We start from the raw sequence: 23,376 nt of genomic DNA, 5'->3' as shown, positions 1-23,376 counted from the left end.
CTGATTGGCTGATGAAGTGGGTTGCACATACAATGTGTCCCTCGAAAGTATTTGGGTCTTCTGTCTGGGGCTCCTTTTCTTCCAGGGGTGCCACTAGAGAGGGCTTTTGTGTAGCTCGAATGGGTCCCAACCGGCAAGGTTCCCTAACCTAGGACTTGCATAGCTCTGGGTTTTCTCTTAGGGCCATAAAAGCCTGTACATAAGGAATTCTGTCCATTTCCCCTGTCTTTTGCAAAAGACGTCTAACTGTAGGATGGCATTATAGTTGAGGCTTCCGTTTTCTGGCCAGGCCTCATCGTCCTTAAGTTTATACATTACCAAAGAAAATGAGCTTTTTTTTTTTTTTAAGGAATTTTGCCTTTTTTTTTTTTTTTCAAATTTTATTTATTTGTTTATTTATGGCTGTGTTGGCTCCTCGTCTCTGTGCGAGGGCTTTCTCTAGTTGTGGCAAGCGGGGGCCACTCTTCATCGCAGTGCGCGGGCCTCTCACTATCGTGGCCTCTCTTGTTGCGGAGCGCACGCTCCAGACGCGCAGGCTCAGTAATTGTGGCTCACGGGGCTAGTTGCTCCGCGGCATGTGGGAACTTCCCAGACCAGCACTCGAACCCGTGTCCCCTGCATCGGCAGGCAGATTCTCAACCACTGCGCCACCAGGGAAGCCCGAGCTTTTTCATTTTAGAGAATCTAGAGAAAACTTGTCCCAGTGACTCCAACTGCACCCGAGGGGTGAGTCCTCGGGGATGGTGGAGGTGTTCCCCGTCGTTCCCTCGGGGAGAGAATGCTCCTGTACCAGAGAGGAGCGCTAGCGCTAGGAGGTCCCATGGGGGCTCTCTAGTCCTAATGACTTTATCCACAGTGGGGGCCAGCTACTCCCGCAAGTGGCAGTCCTGTTGGCCGCAGCGTCCTGGGGCCCGTGCCCTATCCTGGCATCCGCAGTACCCAGGATGAGTGCCCTTCCCGAGGTTTCTCTATAGAGTCTATAGATTAATCCCTGTGTTCTGGGATATGTTCCCCCGGACATCCTCGTGGTTCTAAGACCTATTTAATCAAGACCCAGGCTTTTTCTCTGAAAAGGTGGTAAGTTTCAGAGAGCAGGCACTGGCCAGTAAGGGGGATGGTTTCTGAAAAAGGAAAAAACCCTGTCTTTTCCCTTCCCTTTCGTGGGCGGCACCCCTGGGGCCTCGGTGCCACGCTTCCCCCGCCTTCGCACACGTGCTCTGGCCAGCGGGCAGTGGGGCTGGGCGCAGGGGCGGATCTGCAGCTGAGGCGGAGGCCTCGTGGCTGTCGTTGGGGGGACGGAGGCCCCGCGACCCTGAAAGGACACTCCCAATCACTCGACCCGGGGAGGCAAGCACGGTAAAGGCGGGTCAGGGCCCGGGCACGTATCCCCGGGGCGGGGCCGGGTGCAAGGCCCACCCAGCTTGAGCCGCCTGCCCCGCCCTAACAGGGCGGGGTGCCGTCAGGGTGGACCCTGGAGGGGGCGGGCCAAACACCAGGAGGCTGGCGGAGAAGGGACGGACCCACTGCTCTAAGTCCCAACAAGGCGGCGAGGGACCCTCCCCCTCCTGAAACCCCGGGAACCGCCCACCGTGGAGGGAGCACCCCAAAGGGATCGCATCTGCAGTAACCAGGGGCACGAACTCTAAGTAAGGCTGTAGTCCATCTTTTTGCACAACTGGACCTGTTACTAGTGAATTAAATGGTGCATAAGGCCAACCCAGAGGGCAAAGATCCTATGGTTAGGGTCCTTAGCTGTCTGCGAGGATAGCTGGAAGCCTTCCCCGGCATGCCCTGCGCACATGTAACAGCGGCAAGGTTGGACAATGTCTGGCAGATTTTTCCCCCGTTTCCGGCAAAGTCACGAGATAAGAGTGGCAAGTAAGAGCGAGGTAGGGATGCAGAGTTGAGACAAGGATAGTTAGGCATAGGTGGACCAATAAGCCTATGAGGGTAGCCTCGGGGAGGGGGCGATGTTATGCCTGTACGGAGCCCACCTTTCTGCTGCAATAGCTCTGAAAATGAGACAGACTGTAAGAAAGAGAGGGAGGGAGAGAGGGAGATGGCCGCAAGTAAGGCCGCGTTTCTCAGGCCCAAGAGAGGCCAGAGGCTACGCCCAAAAAGGCAACAGAGAGTAAGAAAGCAAAAGAGAGAGAGTGGGAGAGTAATGGTGAGTAGCGCCGCTCAAGCGCAAGAGAGGCGAGAGGCTGAGGCTCATCGTATTCATCTGACTGGCTTCGCCGAAAGCTCAAGGTGAAGTTAAGGTTCTCTCTTCGCCGCGGAAGAACTCGGAGAGGAAATGATAGGTAAGAATCAGATTTATTTAGAGAGAAACACATTCCACATCCAGACAGATTGTAGGCCATCTCGGAAGGCAAGAGATTTCGAAACATCGTGCGTTTAGTTTTAATGGGCTGGTCATTTCATAGGCTAATGAGCGGGAGGATTATTCCAACTATTTTGGGGAAGGGGCGGGGATTCCCAGGAATTGGGCCACCGCCCACTTTTTTTTTTTTTTTTTTTTGCGGTACGCGGGCCTCTCACTGTTGTGGCGTCTCCCGTTGCGGAGCACAGGCTCCGGACGCGCAGGCTTAGCGGCCATGGCTCACGGGCCCAGCTGCTCCGAGGCATGTGGTATCTTCCCGGACCGGGGCACGAACCCGTGTCCCCTGCATCGGCAGGCGGACTCTCAACCACTGCGCCACCAGGGAAGCCCTATCCTGTCTATTTTTATAAAATTGTCTCACAGTACCCAGTGTGTAACCAGGCCTCCAACAAAATTGATGATGGCTGAACATCTTGAGGAAATAGATCACATTTATGACTCTCATAGAATAATTGTAATAGTGTGATTCTAGGTATGGGAAGAAGCAATAGGGAAAACACTTCCTGGTTCATAACAGGCTAGTGAGACAGAGAATCCAGAAAATCTTTAATCATCAACAGGGCCTAATCGGGAAATTAGCACCTGGAGTGGCATATCAACAAGAATTTTCGCCTGATCTGGGATGAGCCTCCCAGCTCTGTGGGACAATATCTAGTCATGAAATGTCTCCCAAATATTGGTCTAATTCTGGACCAAGGGGAGGATCTGAGAAATGGAATATTTCCTGCCATATCAGTGAAGAAAGGATGTCACAAGCAGCGACTGCAGCCCTCCAACCTGAGCTGGGAAGCCCCGAGGGAACCCCGGAAGGAAACAGAATACCTGCCATCTGGCCACCATCAGACAGCAGCCACTCCCCCATGGTGAGCCTTAAGGAAACTCAGGATGTTAAAACATAGAATACTGGCCCCAGATAGCTGAGGTGCATATCAAAGGAATGATTTCAGCGAGCCCAGACTCTTGCATCTTCCCATACATAGAAAAGCCCTAAATTCCTTAACTTGGGATGGCGATTTCCTTACAGCTGGAGAAGGGTGGGTCAATCTACATCTTTCTATAGCTATAAGCATACATATTGACCTGCACCGGGGAAACCTGCCCCTCTGCCTGAATATTAAACTAAACTGCCTTTGTTCAACTCACACATTCTGACCCTGCCCACCTGTGAACGGCTGCAAGAAAGGAAATTAACACACCCCCTCCCCGAGGCTGGCCAAACCAGATGTTTTGCAAGACTTATGGCCTTTTCTTACTTTACTTCCTCACCTCCTCCCCTTCCAGACCCCGATAAGATGGTACTCTAGGACACTAGTCCGCCATCTTCCCAGATGCCTGGCTTTCCTGATAAAGTTGCTATTCTTTGCCTCAGCACCTCGTCTCCGATTTATTGGCCTGTCATGCGGCAAGCAGAGCGAGCTTGGACTCGGTAACTATCTGAGTGGAAACCTTATGGTTGTGCAGGTAGCTCCTTAAGCTTAAAATTCCTGGTTCCCAAGAGGAAATAATTAAACTGGGGGGCACAATAAGTATTTCATTGTATCTGAGGACATTTCAGTGATGTCTCAGAAAAATGCCTGGCAATCCTATGATTGAATTGCTTGTCAATTCTGTCTCCCATTCACATTAAAGAGTATTTCAAACCTTCCCCATTGCTATTCATTCTCCATGGACTCGCATTTTTTCCCCACATTTATCAGGTTGTATATAAACTCTTTCACAAAGGAAATAGATATTTTTGTATTATTTTCTCAATATAAAAGTAATTTATTCATAGTAGAAATCTGTAGAAACCTATAAAGAATGAAATTTTATATTTAAAAATCACCCATAATCCTACTACCCAGCAATGATAACTGTTAACATTTTAGTCTAGGGAAATAGATAATTTTGGATGTATATACATTCTACCACTAGATTTAGAGTATTCCTGTACTGTCATTCATTATTTATGCCATCTCCCTCATAACAGGAAAGGAATTGCCTTTAATCTCAACTTGGTAATTTATTTCTACATTTGTATTCAGTTCCTATTATCTCCTGCCACATCATGAATTTTATGTTATAATTTTTTTTTTTTTTTTTTGCGGTATGCGGGCCTCTCACTGCTGTGGCCTCTCCCGTTGCGGAGCACAGGCTCCGGACGCGCAGGCTCAGTGGCCATGGCTCACGGGCCCAGCCGCTCCGCGGCACGTGGGATCCTCCCAGACCGGGGCACGAACCCGCATCCCCTGCACCGTCAGGCGGACTCCCAACCACTGCACCACCAGGGAAGCCCCTTGGCCTTTTGTTTCTGATCCCTCCTGCTGCTAGGCCTTGCTTTCAGGGAACACTCTTTCATTGTGTAACCAGCACTCTGACTCAGACTGCCTCCGCGAAGTCCAGGATCTGTATCTGTCGTTCCCTTGAAGGAATCTGTACTCTTATCTACCCTCTTTGTAGGTTGAGTACTATTTTCAGTATTATAATTGTTAGTATCACTAGGATGATAATGATCTTTGTTACTGGTGACATTCATGATTATTTTTATTCATATATCTGTTGCCCTTATGTATTGTGTTTTGGTTGTATTTATACAACAATGAATAGAGTCTCTCTACTCACCAAGGGTGTCTGATTTTCTGAAGATGCCTGTGAGGGGTCCCCAACACAAATGCTCATATACTGCAGCTCCCAGCTCGTGATATTCCCGACTGAACCTTCGGCTTGAAGATGCTCCTGAGATACTCCTCGTTCCCCTTCTGAGGCAGGGGCTCTCCCAGGCTGGAATGTGAGAACCAAGGATGATGTACTGGGCCCTCCTGAGACTCTGCAAAAAGTCACAAGTCCCTGCAAAGCCCAGCAATTGTTTGTAGCCAGCTGGAATCGCCACCCGAGGGCATCTTTGGACATATTGAGAAACCACTGAATTTTCTCCTTCAACTCAGGGACCCAGAAACAGCTCTTAATGACACAGAAGGCCAGCGAGTGAACGGTGGGCATGAGACTCCTGCTATTTCTCTCAGATGCCCCCAAGGACACAAGAACCAGTCCGGAAAGGCTGCAGGGAGAACACTTCTCCCTCTTCAGAAACTTACTTAAGCTCGAAAGCCAGGAGACCACCATTGGTCAAAATGGCTGCTCAGTCAGCTACCTTGTTCCCCTTGAGCTGATGAAAACTTTCCGGGTCGCCTCTGGTGGCCAGGAAATGTTGATACTGACCTGGAAGCCGTAGAGGAAGTGACCGGCTCACTCAAGCAACCACGGAACTTTCTAAGTACTCCGGGGAACCTTGGAATTTTATGGAATTTACTCCAATTGGGATATAGCTGATGATTTTTCTTATAATTAGTTTGGCTTATGTGTTTCTTTATTTGTTGAAGTTTTATTTTGTTCATTTGTTTTTTGAGAAAGATGACAGAGGTAAACTACCATTCTCATCATTTCATTTCAAGGCTACAAGTATGAAATGATTTATCACTAGGATGTTAATGTTGTCTGTCCAGCTATTTACCAGGTTTCTCCAGTGTAAAGTTATGCTTTCGTCATGTCAAAAAATGCATTGTTTTGGAAGGATTTCACTATGTGCGGCCCTTAAGGAGTGGAGAGTTCTACTCTACCTCCTGGATTGCTGATATCCACCTGAATTATCAGGAATTCCTCTCCATGGGAGATTTGTACCCTCCCCCAATTTATTTATATAGTTAGTCTTTTATTTAAATCAGTATGAACTCTTGGATATTTACTTTGTACCCTGGGTTATAGTGAATACTACTTAATTATTTTGTTGCTCAGAATCTTCCAGTTTTGGCCCTTGGGAATTCTTTTAGTTGATTTCTGTTTTCCTTTGACATAATCCCATCTGTGCCTGTGTGTGTATGTGTGCGTTTATTGTTTTGTTGAATTAACACTTCCTCACTGTCTGGAACTACAAGAGTCTCCAGGTTCATCTTGTACATTTCCTGCTCCAGACCTAGAATGACCTATTTCTCCAAGGAACATGGTTTCTTTTCATTGGCAAATATGTTCAAAAACAACAACAACAACGTGGATCTGAATGCGTCCATTGCTACAGGGGAGTGCTTGTTTCTTGGCTTCTCAGCTGACAGTGTGAGGAAGTTTTTGTATGTTCTGACCTATGTATGTCCACCTAAGTTGCATCTACCGATCCATTGATCCATATATACATATAGACATAGATGCATGTCTATAAGGAATAATCGTTTATATTAACATAGTAATATAAATATTTATAATATTAAGCTATCAACATTGCTTAATACGTTAAGCTCCGTCATCCATTAGCACATGGGCTGTTATAGCCGTCTCCCTTCACGTGTCTGTTACCCCCAGGCTAACTGCGCAAGAGCCTGTGAAGGGCTCACTTCCCCAGCGAACCGCGTCCGGCAGAGGGCGCAGAAGCGCCACGTGGCGTGACGCACATAGGGCGCATGCGCTTTCTGCCCGCGGACCTCGAGGACGCCGCCTGCCCCCGAGAGCAAGCGGTTTGTTTCCTCAGGACAGACCCGACCTGAAGGTACGTATTTTTCTCAAAGAGCGGCAAAGTGCTTTCCGTTTTGTGGACTTTCCCAAGTGTTTTATTCTTCACTTTCTCGTGCACTGATTTAGCAAGACTTCTTTTACAGAAGTATGCGTTCAGTGAGGGGTTTGGGGTGAAAATCACAGGAGACTGTCGTATTTTTTACGGGTTCAAGATAATTTCTGAGGGGAAATCCCGCTACAGATTCGGAGGAAGGGACCCGTGTGGACGCTGGTGGAAGCACCACGACGAGCCGGGGTGTTTGGTCGAGTGACCTGGGGACACGGGAAGGGCCTGGTCAACACGCACCCGGTTCCCAGGTGAAAGGGAAGTAGTGTTTGCAGCGCTACACGTGTTTATTACTTTCTAGAGGGTAGTTTTTCTATAAAGTTAAAGTAGTTGAAAAAACATTGAAAAATAGAAGAGTAGGTGTATTAAAACTCCCAACCATGTTTAAATGTTGATATTTTATTCACATCCAAATCAGAATTTATTATGATTTCACTTTGCAAGCTTTAAAGGAAGTTGCCTTCTCTCTCATATATTTAAAATAATGCTTCTCAGTGTATCTCGTTTTCAAGTTGAATTATTACCATGATTAACTTTTTTTGTGTGACCCAATGACAGCCCTAGATACTTTTGAATTTCATCTTATGACAGGTCTTCTGCAGGACCTCAGTGTGACAGGAATTGTTGAAATAAACCGAGGACACTCCCAAATTTATAAAATTGTCATAAAAAGACATGGAGGGAAAATATTGATTTTGAAACAAAAGCTTATATTCAAAATGACAGTAGATTGTTTTTAAACGGTTTTTCAGAATCTTGTATTCTTCTTTCTTGCACCAGTAGTCTGAGACATCTCAATTCTAAGTTTTATTTATTTATAAATTTTATTTTACTTATTTATTGTTTCTACCTACATTGGGTCTTCGTTGCTGCGCGTGGGCTTTTCTCTAGTTGTGGCGAGTGGGGGCTACTCTTCATTACTGTGCACGGTCTTCTCATCGCGGTGGCTTCTCTTGTTGTGGAGCATGGGCTCTAGGCCCACGGGCTTCAGTAGTTGTGGCTCACGGGCTCTAGAGCTCAGGCTCAGTAGTTATGGTGCACGGGCTTTGTTGCTCTGTGGCATGTGGGATCTTCCCGGACCAGGGCTCGAACCCGTGTCCCCTGCATTGGCAGGTGGGTTCTTAACCCCTGCGCTACCAGGGAAGCCCTAGAATATTTTAAAGACAGGAATTTGAGCTGTCAGATAATCCTAGGAGAGAGAAAGTTCCCAAAAGGAGATAATGCTTTGGTTCCAAGTAAAAGGTTGAGATACACTCATTGCATTTAATTATGGGGGAATAACTGTGATCTTATCAAAATTTATTAACGAGATCATTAGTGATTTTTACAAGTGAGGGAGTGTGACCAAGTATGTACTGTCACCATACTGTGACCAAGTATGTACTGTTTTTCAGTTTTATTTTGAAGGGGAAAGGTCACGTGGCAGGGATGAGATGTAAACTGGCTTAGAGCTGGTTGTTATTTCAAGAGTGTAGAGACTAAATGAGTTTAAGGAGATGGATGGGGAAGTGATGAAGAGGTTGCTGGTACAATAAATTCAGTTTCTAATCTATAATATGAAATATTTGAGGGAGTAGGTGAAAAAGGGGTACAACTGGAGAAGTTGGATTTAGTTAGGAATAGAGATGACTTTTCAGTTTTTACATGAGAAGACACACTGATGAGTTGGAGTTCAGGAATAAGTATAGATTTCACGCCAGCGAGCGGAACTGTTTCTTCACATTATCTAATTCATCTCTGCAGTAGGAAGTGAAGCCATTTTTGAAAAGAGGAAAAGAGAATTTGTGAGATTTGAAAGGTACAGAGAATATTGACCTATTAATGAAGCATGGCAGAGTTATTAGTAAGCCATAGTAAGATGCTAGGTATTTAGACAAAGCCTTTGGGAGATATATGACACTGTAATTAGACCAGATCAATACCTAAACCTGAACTGTGACAGATGCAGCCATGGGAAGAGGAGATATTTGGGGTCATCTGGGACTGGCGTCTCAGCGGATATGGGGAAGGACTAAGGGGCATTAGAATTGTTGGTCTTGGTGTGTATATGCTGAAGTGAGTAACAGTGTGTTACACTGACCCGTAAAAATGAGGAGAGGTGAGGGCTGATTTTGGAAATTGAGGTCAGTGAACTGGAGGTTCCCATGTAGTAGGAGAACCTGGGCATGGGCAGTATTTGTAGGGACAGGCCGAAAGGAGGAGGTTTGTGAGGGAGAGGTCTCTGGTCATGGATCTGACTGGTGACATATACAGGTAAAACGTGGTTTTGGTGTCTACCCACAAGATTAGAATATTTAGTTACTTGATATTCAGAGATGGGCAGGGCTCATTTTAAATTCTTATTCTGTCGATTTCTAGCCGCACAATTTTGTCATATAAATAAAGCTTCCTGAACCTAGCGCACATCAGTTGTTAAATGTGTGACTAGGGCTTCCCTGGTGGTGCAGTGGTTAAGAATCCGCCTGCCAACGCCGGGGACACGGGTTCGAGCCCTGGTCCGGGAAGATCCCACGTGCCGCGGAGCAAGGAAGCGTAGCCCCTGCTCGCCGCAACTAGAGGAAGCCCGTGCACAGCAACAAAGACCCAACGCAGCCAAAAATAAATAAATAAATAAATAAATTTATTTAAAAAAAGAAAAATGTGTGATAATCCATAAAGGCAGGGTTGTTGTGCGTATTAAATGCAACAACGTATGTATGTAAGCAAATACATGTGAATTCCACTCGGGGTCTCACTTAACACTAGCAGATTTTTTTTTTCTGTTTCCAGGTCCTCAGCATCAAAGGGTTTTAATCATATTCTGTTGACACAGTGTCAGTATTTGGTGATGTAATATATTTAATTGTAAACTTTGTTTTAGGTAGTACTTGAGAGTTGACAGATTCTTTCATATCCTTAAATTATAAAATGAAGGGATAATCTTGTTCATAAAAATAACTAGAATTCCAGACACCATTTCACTGAGATCTCCCGGTCCATAAATTTCCTCCAGAATGAAAGCCCTTCACTATATTTTATGAGCCTGTCTGCCTTATGGGGATTGTGCAGCATAACTGTAGCATTATGACACTTGTACTCCTGCTTGTTTCTGTGCGAGGGGTTGTATATGCTAGACTCGCATGAGGAGAATCATTGAGCACTTGAGCAAGGGATGGGTCTCTGAATTGTTTCCGCTCAGCATGAAAGAGATTCCAGAGTTGCTTGGTCACGTATCCAAGGCCCTGAAGTATACAGCTAGGGTTGAGACACTGACATTGCCTGAATTCCACATGTGGAGGAGCCAGATGACTAAAGGCAAGTTATCTTGAGCGAGAGTACAGGACACTACTGAGCTGAGACGGGTGTTGCAAAACGATGCTCGTGGACCTCACCAAGATTTATAGAATCAGCGACTCCAGAATGGCGTCCTGGGTTATGGATACGAGACTCTCCATATGGCAGGAGTCAGGTTCTCTTAGGATTTGGTGCCAGTGATGGAGTTAAATAATACATCGGAACGCCGCGTCTAATTAAACTGTAAAGCCCCATACTTGTGTTTTGTTGTCTATGTAGTGAGGATGTTAATATCTGCATTATGAGCGTCACAGACTTATAGTCGACCCTCGGAGAGGAGAGCCCTCTCCCCATTTGTCCTTGCCGCCGCTGCAGACACGTGTGGGTTGAGGAGTCACTACCATGTGAAGGTTTGCAGATTCAGGACGGTGGGCATGTCTGGGAATGTTAGAAAAGACTGGAGTCTCTTGGCTTCTTTCTCTTTCCTCAGCTTTGCTTAGCTTTTGAACTGTCCTTTGGTGAGCATACACAGGAAGACAGGGCGACTGAGTTCCAGACAATGCAACCCCAGGTGAGTAGGACTTGCTCTTCCTTGTGAATTGATACCTGTTTTTCCAGGGGAGGAGTGTGTTTCCCGTCTTGGCCTGGATCTCCTGTGTGCCCCCGTGAAGTTAAATTACTGCCTGTCATATTTCCTCAGGACTCTGGGAGGCTTATGGCAGGTCGGGGATTGATCAAGAAATAATCCCCTACCCAATATTTACACTACTTTATTCCGTTCCCCACCCCCTTAATCATGTCCTTGAAGAAAAGGTGAAAAGTTGTTTCTTCTAATGTATCCCATGTTAGTGTCCGCTTTGGGCTTAGGCATGTGGTGGACACAGGTGATGGAAATGAGTAAGAGCAAACGTTTATAGTCCTACAGGGAGGCAGATGTTTCTTCAGGTGAGTTCAGTCCATCCAGTGATTCAGATGCTGCAGAGGAAGGCTGTGCAGCATTGAGATTGGGGTAGCGGGGAGGAGAGCAATGAGGAATAATTCATTTATTTTTCCCAGTTTTAAATTTATTCAAGTGTTTATAGAACACACTTGAACATTTAAATAACTTGAAAAAAGAAAACAATTCTCCTTACCCCTCTTGCTCCCAAAACCCCAGTTTCCTTCTTTGTAATTAAACTGTGTTCAAATTTGAAAACAGAAAGAAATGTCTGGGGCTTCCCTGGTGGCGCAGTGGTTGAGAGTCCGCCTGCCGATGCAGGGGACACGGGTTCGTGCCCCGGTTCGGGAAGATCCCACACGCCGCAGAGCGGCTGGGCCCGTGAGCCATGGCCGCTGAGCCTGCGCTTCCGGAGCCTGTGCTCCGCAACGGGAGAGGCCGCAACAGTGAGAGGCCCGCGTACCGCAAAAAAAAAAAAAAAAAAAGAAAGAAATGTCTGGAATCGTTTTCTTAATTTGGGCTGTGCATTGCGGAAAAAGGATTGTAATGGAGTAAACCTAGGTTCTTGTAGCAATTTTTGAAGGACTGGAAAGATCAGGTTCAACTGAGGGGCCTCTATTTCCCGTTAGCATATAGACAGGGTTGTGATAACGGGAAGAATAATGATAACCCATGCTTGAAGGTCCCAGAGAAAATGGAAACGCAGAGCCTCACCACAGGAGGGTCAGGCCAGGACACTCCTTCTGCACAGCAGTCTCAGGCCCCTTGGGGTTTGCTTCTGAACTGTACGACTTATTCTCTGTCGCGAACATGTGAGTTGTGTAGAGATGAGAGAGGCCACCCCTGATTATCCACATTCTCTTGGAGGATGTTCAGTCCTACAGAATTTGGCCATCATCTGTGCCCACGTTATTTCCACCACAGTTATCTCACTCATGTTCATAATGATGTTATGTTTTCAAAGTCGGTGGATATTTCTGTCTGCGTGAAAGACACACGACATGTCACCATAAACATTTGACTGGAACCCCAAACAGGGTTGAGCTTTCTCTTATACAGCAACCCAACCGCAGCACACCCGTGTCCAGTATCTTCCCGTGGCCCTTTGTAGGGAAGGCCCTGGCTTCACAAAATGTCCATGATGTTTTAGGAATTAGTGACCTTCAAGGATATAGCTGTAGACTTCACCCAGGAAGAGTGGGCCCTGCTGGACACATCCCAGAGAAAGCTGTACAGAGATGTGATGCTGGAGAGCATCATTCATCTGGTGTCTGTGGGTGAGTCTGTCAACACTGATATATGTTTAACAAGTATCCAGAACAGCTTCCACGTATCCCCCTCCCTTCTCAACCCTCATTCACATTCTTTCATGGTTCTTAAAACTACTTGAAGTTAATTCATTTGTTTATTTATTTACTTACACCTGTTTTGTCAGCCCAAAAGAATATAGTTTTCCTGACCACTCTTCCCTTTCTCTCTTCTTTATCTTTAACAATCAGGAATTCAATGAATATTTTTAAATGAATAAAAGTAATAAATATTTACTAAATAACTGTCCTGCTCTGTATACTCACCTGATGGTTAAAAATTCATTCTTGAAAATGATACCAGTGATCTATTTCCAAAGAGAAATTAGATTGTTCTGGTGGAGCTTCTGTGTTTCGGATTCTTTTTTAAAATGTAAAGTTCATCCTACTGTGGGAACATTTAATTTCTCCGTTGAAAACGCTGAGGATTCTTCACTCTGGCTTTGACCTTGGGCCTGCACACCAGCAACAGGAAGAGCTCCCTGTGTTGTCACAGTGACAGTGTTTCAGCGTTGGGGGTGCTCTTCCCTGGGCTGTCCTCCAGTGTTCACCTTGTCCCTCCTTGGTGTCCTGCCCTCAGATTAAAGGACATGCATGGTTCTCAGCAGAAAATGCAAAACCAATGTATCTTTTTCCCCCCCCACAAACAGGGTATCAACTCCGCAAATCATATGTGACTTCCCAGTTGGAGCAGCGAGTGGAGCTGCGGAGGGAAGGAAAAGGAGTTCAGCAGTGCCTGAGTCCAGGTGAGCTCCAAGCTTACATGTGCTCAGCACGAGGAATCCTGATATTGGGAGAGCAGAAGCTGGGAAATGGCCGCTGCAGATTTTGTTTCTTTTTTTAGTATTTATTTATTTATTCATTCATTCATTTTTTTGGCTGAGTTGGGTCTTCGTTGCTGCACGTGGGCTTTCTCTAGTTGAGGCGAGCGGGGGCTACTCTTTGTTGCGGTGCACGGGCTTCTCATTGCGGTGGCTTCTCTTGTTGCGGAGCACGGGGCTCTAGGCGCACAGGCTTCAGTAGTTATGGCACATGGGCTCAGTAGTTGTGGCTCACGGGCTCTAGAGTACAGGCTCAGTAGTTGTGGTGCACGGGCTTCATTGCTCCATGGCATGGGGATCTTCCCTGACCAGGGCTCGAACCCATGTCTCCTGCATTGGCAGGTGAATTCTTAACCACTGCACCATGAGGGAAGTCCTCACTGCAGATTTTCTTGAGTGAGTTATGTTTTTAGGAAAGCAGTAGAGGCCACTGGGGCCTATACTCTCTTTTGTACTTTCTTTTGGCCTCAGAAAGGGACTGTTCGTGTCCTTTTAGAGTTAAAGTTTCACATAGTGTCCTTTGTCCTGTTCCCTTCCCTTTGACAATTTTCCTCCTCTTTACCAATCTTGATTTTATTTTTTCTCTTATTTCAATCCTGAAAATACTTCCTAATTTTCAGTTTCCTGAAATGTGTTTCAACTCACTTTACTTCCTTTTCACATTCTTGCTCTGTGTCAGGGTCAGTATTTGAAACATACTCAAACAGGCCTTGCATGCTTTCAGCAGGTTTCTTTCTCCAATGCCACACTAGCATTTTTTAACAGTACTTTAGACAGGAAAAGTGGCCTTATGGGAGAAGAAATAATATTCGTACAAGATATCTGCAGAAAGGACCCATCTAATTGCATGTCAGTGGTGAGTTTCAAGGGGGTAAACCCTTTCCTCCATATTAAAGACATGGGAACCGAAAGGCTTTAGAATGCAGGACACGATGGTTATTTGAGTTGGATGTAAGTGCTGTCCCAGCAGAAGGTTGTGGGTAGTTTCAATTTAGGGAAAAATTAATGTGTGCTCAAAACCGTAACCTGAGTTCTTATAAAAGAACAATTGCCTAAACATGGCTCATACTTGAAGTCTTTGAAACTAGTGAAATCTTTAACAAGTTTGATAGCCCTGCAGTTGAAATGTTATGAAACAGGAAATCTCTTTGTGTTGTGGAAGATAACACGCAACGCATATGTAAACAACATGGGGAAGATTTCAGCAGGAGACACTCACATGATGGTCAAAGTAGAAGTCACGCGGCTTCCCTGGTGGCGCAGTGGTGGAGAGTCCGCCTGCTGATGCAGGGGACATGGGTTCGTGCCCCGGTCCGGGAAGATCCCACATGCAGCGGAGCAGCTGGGCCCGTGAGCCATGGCCGCTGAGCCTGCGCATCCGGAGCCTGTGCTCCGCAACGGGAGGGGCCACAGCAGTGAGAGGCCCGCGTACTGCAAAAAAAAAAAAAAATCTGTTATGTTGCTCAGTTTATATTTTTATGCAGCTTTCAACATAATTACAGAGACTTGGTTCAGTCTTAATCTAAACTGAAAAATATAATACAAAATAATGTAATCTGTCATATCAGTGTTTAAAAATGTATATGGTAAAAATTAATACAAACATGGAAGAATAAACATATAGTTTGTGACTAAAGCTTGATGTTAAAGTAATACTTCTCTTTTGGAAATGTCAAACCTTTCTGCATTTTCCTACCTGTCCTGCCACAATCATTCCTATCTTGAACAGGTCAGAGGAGAAGAGAGAGGGGATGGGAGACCAGGGCCAAGGTGGGGTAGGAGAAAAACAAAAGTGATCAGGAGAAAGCACAGGTGGGTGAGGGGGCAGCGGTTCCTAAGGTGAGCGGCTGGCATCTGAGGCAAAAGGCGTCACTGGAGCAGGGATAGAGTGAAGGGAGCGTTCAGTGAACTTAGGGGCTGGCAGAAGCAGAAAGCAGTGTGTGATCCAGGACTGGATCCTGGAGAGTGGAAAATTAACAAATAGCATTTACATTAGCACCAAAAATAATAAAATACTTAAGAATATATTTATCATAATAGATTTGTACACTGAAAACTACAGAATGTTTTGAAAGAAATTAAAGATATACGAAAAAAGGAAATACCTAAATGCCCTAAATGAAAGTGATTATGGATTGGGTGACTATATATTAGATGACAATAGTCCCAAACTGACCTACAGATGAAATGTAATCTCTATCAAAATCCCCAGTTGGCATTTTTGAGATCAGCAAGCTGACCATAAAATTCACATGGAAATTCAAGGACACAGAATAGACAAAACAACCTTGAAAGGAAAAATAAGTTGAGTCCTCATACTTCTGGGTTTCAGATCTTACCACGGAGGTACATTAATTAAGACTCTGTGATATTGGCAAAAGAACAGATTTATAGATCGATGGAATAGAATTGAGAGTTCAGAAATAAACCCTCACATTTCTGGTCAATTTATTTTTGACAAGGGTACCAAGAACATTCCGTGGGAGATGTGAGTCTTTTTTATGTGGGCATCTACATGCAAAGGAAGAAACTGTACCCATATCTAACATATTTTTAAAAACCTAAAATGGATAAAATACCTAAATGTAAGAGCTAATATCACAAAACTCTCAGGAGAAAACAAAGATGCAAATATTTGTGCCCTTGGATTAGGCAATGATTTCTTAGATAATGACGTCAAAAGCACATGCAACCAAAGAAAAATTGATAAATTGGACTTCATCAAAATGAAAATAAAAGTTGAAAGACAACCCACATGGGGGTAATTCTATGACTGATGTCTTGTGAAATCTCTCTGTGGAGGTCTGAAGAAAGCAACACCACAGCTATAATTTGTAAAGAAGCAGCAGTCACTTGTATATGCTGAGACAGGGGGATGGTGGTTATTTTTTGGCTTGGACGACGTCCATATTTTGTCTGTGTCCAGGGTGGAATTGTTTTCGTCTTGATTCATCATTGTCGTATAATGGCCTTGAGTGACGCTGATGTTCTGTGGAATTGTTATGTTCACCGGACAACCGTGACCCAGCTGAGGGTACCAGACCAGCTTGTGGCTGACAAGGTCTGCTTTCCTCTCATGCAATTCAAAGATGAGGGCAGAAGGGGAGCTGGCGCATTCAGGGCATCTGCTCTGGACTCTAGGCCCAGGAAAGAACAGAAGTGGAGTAGAAACCTGATGGAAAATATTGGAGCCACAGTGAGCCTGACTGGAGGAGGAAGGGAACTGGGCTGGTGGTGAGAACGACCCTCAGCAAAGGGGTGAGGCAGGGTCCAGGCAGCCAGTGAGCCCTGGTTCATTCCCCTTAGGGCCGGTGCCTCCCCAGTCTCTCCGGATGTTGGTCCCCCGCCTTCCCTTGCATCGGGAACAGATGTCGGTTTTCTCCCTACCCACGCCCCCAGCTCTGCTCCACCCACTCCCATACCCATTGCACTCAGCTCAGTCCTGGAAGCCGCTTCAATGCCAGCCCCACAGGATCCGGGGCTGAGCCTCTCTCACTCCAGATGCCAGCTCAGAGCGGAGAGATGTACAAAGGCTGATCAGTGACCTAATTCACGTGCCACAGTGGCTTCCCTATGCCTCATTTGAGAACATTCCAAATAGTAGGTGAACTTATACAAGATAGAAATGTCTACCACAAAAATCATTTCGTATGGAGCATTCATGACAGTGAAAAACTAGTTGAACTAAAAGAAAACAAACAGAAAAACCCTTTGGCTTTTACCCCGAAAATCAATGCGTAAACTGTATGTGATGTAACAATGAAATGACACTGCACATTGGATCCAACAGGAGTGCACCAGTGGGCATGTTCATGCCACACGCTCTGGGCGCTGTGTCACTGTCACCTGGGCCCAGTGGGCTGAGTCTCCTAGAGGAAAATGGCCTCAAGCGTTTACAGTTTATCTCAGGAACTACTTTTACTCCTGCTCTTGGGGGACCAATGGTCATTTTCTCCTCCAGGAAGGCGAACTTTCTATTGCCCAAACTTCTCTAGCGTTTTAATTTGATTAAGGAGAAGAATAACAAGGAACCATACGAGTAATTACTAAGTGCTTCTGAATGATCCCTCTAACATAGTACAGGAATTTGGTGCTGTTTTATTATTGTCACTATTAAATCTGGATTATCATATTTAGAATACATATTAAAAGTTAATTGATTTATTTATTTTCTCCATGCTGCGTGGCTTGCGGGACCTTAGTTCCCCGACCAGGGATTGAACCCCGGCCGAGGCAGTGAAAGCCACTGGACCACCAGGGAATACCCAGAAGTTGATTTTAGAAATCTACTACAGCTTGTTTTCTAGAGAATCAGCAGAGTGGAAAAATTAAAGCGCCTTTTTAGTTTTGCATGATGTACATTGCTGATTCATGTGATAATATGTTCCAGGCATATAAAGACTAAAACAATGTCTATTTTACATTCTATCTTAGGGTCTGTCATCTAGCAACATTTCATGCTAGGCTCATTCACACACTACAACACTGTCGATGTACAGAAGAAGCTCTTCCAAAATAACTGAAATTAAAAAATTATGTAAAATGAAAAATGTACATTGAAATATAACCGTTATGAAATTTAAAATCAATAGTACTAACAAATATTTTTTATAGCACATGTCAAATATTGTAGATTAAGGTAGTCTAGTTAATAGTAATGTGAACGTTCAAATAAAGTGCTCTTTACCAGGAAATGATATATTTAAAGTATGCCAGAGTGTGAATCACTTAACATTTCAGATGAGAACATTAACCAATACTGGGAATCCTTCATAAATATAAGGGGGTAATAATAATTTCATTATGTGGAAAATTAAAAGACATTAAACTATAATTTCAGATAACCCATTCTTTTGCAAATATACACTTTTTAAAAAGTTAATCAGCACAGAGGATTTTTAGGGCAGTGAAAATACTCTGTATGACATTATAATGATGATAAATGTCATTATACATTGTCCAAACCCACAGAATGTACAACGCCCAGAGTGAACTGTGAACTATGCACAGTGGGTGATTATGATGCCTCAGTGTAGGTTCATCCCTAGTGAAAAATGTACCATCTGGTGGTAGTGTCGATAATGCAGGAGGCCATGCGTGGGTGGGGACAGAGGGAAATGGGAGATCTCTGTACCTTCTCAATTTTGTTGTAAACCTAAAACTCCTCTAAAAAACTGTCTTTAAAAATTTTATTAACATCACATATCTTTCAAATTCTAACATAATATTAGTAATGTAAACTAGAATATATTAACAGTATTCATAATTTGATATTAAATTATCATTACTTTTAATTACTGCATAATTCAGTATTAATAGTATAAGCACAGGTTATATGTTAATGAAATTGAAATTTATATGTTTACCATTAAAATATTCTGCTATGACTTAATATTTTCACTAATTACTGTATCATCAATACTGCAATGATTATTATTTTAATTCACCCTTCTACTCAAAATCTCATTGGTTTTTCTTTGGAATTCCAGATATGACTGCAGTCCACCTATCATAGAATCCTGCTATTCTAAATCTGAGGGCTCTCACTGCCTGGGCGCTGCAGGAAGAAATGTAACTTTGTTTTCACCTCAGTCATATTTGATTTCTAACATTTTAATTAAAACTTTTAAAATGTGAAAACCCCTAAGAATAGTCTCTTTATTAAATGCAGTGGAACTTGAATTTAGCTATAGCTCTTCTCATTCAATTCAAAGATGCTTTTCAGAACGCTTCCACATGCATGTGATCGTGAATCACCGTTTGGATAACCTTTCTCGGGGCTAGTTTTCCCCAAAGGGCAGCTGTACAGTTTGTCTTCAGGAACTAATAAACTGAGTGAGGGATACCTTTGAATATTAAATGTAGTGGGGATATTAATCTTCTAAATACAGTGCAGTTATCACCCAGAGGTTGCCTTCCCATATGGAGAAGACTAGAAACCAGCTGATTGTTCTCCTTGCTGCAGTTACGGCTGATTTACTCAGAGGACCGTGGCTGGGCTCTGGGCACTGTGGAGAGGAGGGTCACAGAGCAGTGTACGCGAATGATTTGGCAACACTAGAACCAGCTGTAGAGATAGTTCTGCATGTCATTCAATATCTTATATATTTAAACTTAGTAATCTCCAGGTCTTAACGCATGTCTTATGGAGGAACTTCTCAAAGGATTTGAGGACCTGCTTTCTTATCTGGGAGGTATTGTCCGTGTATAACTGTAGTGTGAGGTGATGGAATACACCAGGGGTAGAAAAACCTGGTTCCCATGCACCATCTGAGGACACAGAGGTAGGTGACAGAGAGAGTGGTTTTCATGTCCTGTATGGAAAACAGCAGTGAGAGCCCTCCCCAATAACATGAACTGAAACCTAGAAATAAGGTGCATACAAGTTCATCGTGATAGACATTTGTTTTACTGCTGTTACATGAACTACTGCCTCTCAAAAATGTTTTAAGACGATGATACAGGCTTGCCTTGGAGACACTGTGCGATCAGCTCCAGACAAGAGCAAAAAGTGAACATTGCAATAAAGCAAGTCACATGAAAGTTTTGGTTTCCCAGTGCATATAAAAGTGACGTTTACACTATGCTGCAGCCTCTTAAATGTGCAATAGCATTATGTCTGTCTAAAAAGTGTACAGACCTTAGTTAAAAATGCTTTACTGCTAAAGAATGCCAAACATCATCTGAGACTTCAGTGAGTCCTGCAGTAACATCAAGGTCACTGATCACAGAGCACCATACCAATATAATAATAATGAAAAAGTTTGAAATATTGCAAGAATTGCCAAAATGTGACCCAGAGACATTAAGTGAGAAGACGCTTGAAAAAATGGCGCCAATAGACTTGATCAATGCACAGCGTTGCCACAAACATTCAATTTGTGACAAACTCAGCATCTGTGAAGCGAATAAAGTGCAGTCCAGTAAATCGAGCAGGCCTGTGTTTCAAACATTTTCATGTCAGATCAGCCTGGCTGGTTCTTCTGAAGACTGTCAAAAGTCATCACAAATAAAAAAGTCTGAGCAAACGTCACAGCCGAGAGAAGCTTAAGGAACCATTCTGAATAAACGTGATGTGGTGTGTGTACTGGATGGGGTTCTGAAACAGTAAGGGTGAACCTAGGGGAATCTGAATAACGTGGGCGTTAGTTAATAATGTATCAATACTCACAAGTCGCGTCAAATATGGCAGTGGTGCACGATGGTAAGAGAGTAAGTGGCGCAAGCAGCTTACTGAAGGGTGAGACAGTTGTAAAGTGCCTTGCGAAGCTTTCAGAAAAGCACCAACACAGAGAAGGTTTGCTAAGACTGGCAGAGTATTCCGTGTGTGTGGGTTTTTTATTTGTTTCGTTTTGGTTTTGGTTTTTCTGGCTCCAGTGTTTAAGGAGATACCTCTCAAATCACAAGGTGACCATTAAGCTAATAGAACAGAGATCTCAGTGGCATTCATGACAAAACCTTTTACAGGAAGAGTTCAGAAAATCAGTAAATAAACAACTAAGCCCAGACCACATAAAGTGTCAACAAATCCCAGGAAGCCAGGAGAATCTGATTTCTAGGTACATTATAATGTTCAAAATATCTAGTATTCGACAAAAATTGTCATGCAAAGAAACAAGAAAGTACAACCCATCCTCAGGGAGAAGAAAAATTAACAGATACTGTACCTGAGGGAGTACAGACATTGGACTTGACGAGAGACGAGACAAAGGCTTTACACAACTGTCTCAATGATGCTCAAAGAACGAAAGGAAGCAGGCAAATGACGCTTCACCGAATCAAGAGTTTCGGTAAAGAGACAGAAATTATAAAATGGAGTCAACTAGGAATTCTGGAGTGGAGAATTGCTATGGGTTTTTACCTCTATGTTTTATATTATATAAAATACTAATAGAGGGCTGCAGCATCAGATTTGAGCAGGCAGAATAAATAACCAGTGAATATGAAGAAAAAAATCCACTGAGATTATCAAGTAGTGTTTTATAAATGAGTCAAAGGTGGTCCTTGTATATTGGGCCTCCTGTTTACGTCTTCACAAGAGACTAGGCCCATTAGCTCAAAAGCCCATCAGTGCCAAATTAAAATTTTTATATACTGAATTGTCTTAAACATAACATAACTCAAATGAGATTTTTAACCATTTAGAGCCTGCCTGCTGTGCATACCCTGTGAAAATGCACCCAACATTTGACCAGCTGACCATAGATAAGCTAAACCATGGGTATACAAGCCTCTAAGCTGCTGCTGGCCTTTTATAGTCCTCTGACCAAGAGACTCCCCATCTTTGGGCTGAGAGACTTCAACTGGACAATGAAACCACCACCCCTTTCCAAACACCTTCTCCCCCAGGTGTTCCCTTGTTATCTTCCCCTTCCTGGTGGTGGTCCCGCACTCTAGCCGCTGGAAGGAGTTATCCTTGATAGGGAAGGTGCACCTTTGTGCCACCCAATACATCTCATTTTGTGATGCCACCCCTCTGTGGTCATGACTTTATGTGATCAGTCCTGAAATCCCTTGATCTCACTGAAAATGCCCAGCACACTCATATGCATAGGTCAGTGTAGACTCCAGTGTAACATGAGCTCCTCTGAGAAGGGAGTGTGCACATCATTCCTGGGGGTCCCAGCACCTACACAGGCCCTGCCCCAAGCAGCACCAGGCCCTTCCCTCCTGGAGACACAGGCAGAGGAAGTGATTTCTGACTAAGCCACCAAATAAGTCTCAAATTCAGCTGTGGCCCAGGATCACAGCTGAAGTCAACTATAGCTTTAGGGTAAATTAGGTATGTCCTAAGCAGATTAAATGTAATAGTAATACAAATCTATTATATTTTTAAGTGATGTGAAATATTTCAATATAAAAATGAGGTAAGGAAGAGTGGTGTTTCCAGATCTCAATTTATAAAAAATATTCTCTATTTGCAAACACAAAGTGCCTACTACCTGCAGTAACAACTTGGTGTATACAGTATCAACTCAGCAGTACTCACTACAACTCCAAGAGAGAGGCACGAAGCTTACTTCTACCTTAGAATGGAGGAAACTGAACCACAGAAAGGTTCAGTAACAAGGTCTCATGGGCTGTGACAGTGGAAATAACCCATTGGGGGGGGGTTTGTCTTCCAGATCTGAACTTCTGACTAGTTTGTTCCACTTGACCCTTGTTCACACTTCCATGTGTCCCTGCCTGCTCACAGCCAATACCCCTCCAGCCACAGCACCAAGATGTTCAATTTTGGTTGGTCATCATCCTCGCACACGACTGTTTCCACCCTAGCTGAACAGTAGAATCACTTTTTTTTTAATGATGATGTACTGGTTTCACCCCGAGATGTGCTGATTTAACCAGCCTGTCAGGCTGTGATTTGGGGACTGTGCTAGTTTGGGAAGAGCACGATCAGCTGAGTCCTCTTGAGTGAGGTTTAGGCTCAGCATGGAAGTCTGCTGAAGGGCAGCACGTTCCCAAGCCCCAGGCGCAAAGCAGGACGGACCTGCTTTGAGAGAACTTTCATTGTGCTTGGGGAAAAGAACATTAATAAGACAGGCTTGTGTGGTGTCTGATAGGTTAGGGGATATTATATTGCTGGGGTCTTCTTTCCAGGGCTGCTCTGTGTGTGTGTGTTGGCGGGGAGGGCACAATAATGGCTCCGTTTGGGAAGCAGGACTCACCTGAATAAGATGTGGGATGGCGTCATACGATGAGCTCCTGCCCCCAGCTAGCTCAACTCAGGGGCTTCACGGAAAAATCCAAGGAGTGTTCTTGGCCTGAACAGCAGAGCTGCCCGTCTCTGTGGCCCCGCGGAGCTGCCCAGGGGCAGAGACAGGCTGGGGACTACCCGGTGGTTTACACTAGACGTCCATGATACTGTCCACCTGGTAGGCCAGGGTCATGGCACATTGAGAAACCAGCCAGTGGGGTGAAGGCCCCTGTTGTGTCACCATCGGTGCATAGATGAGACAGCTGATGTTGGCGGGAAGCTGGAATGAGTGGAGGTGAGCTGTGTGGAAGGGGCTGTGGAGAAAGGGAAGACAGAGAATCGGGCCGAGTCTCCCCGACATGCCATGGAGTAC

The sequence above is a fragment of the Grampus griseus genome (genome assembly GCF_964374135.1).
Source record: "Grampus griseus genome assembly, chromosome: 21".
In the NCBI taxonomy this organism is placed as follows: Eukaryota; Metazoa; Chordata; class Mammalia; order Artiodactyla; family Delphinidae; genus Grampus; species Grampus griseus.
This window is presented reverse-complemented; position numbering follows the sequence as displayed.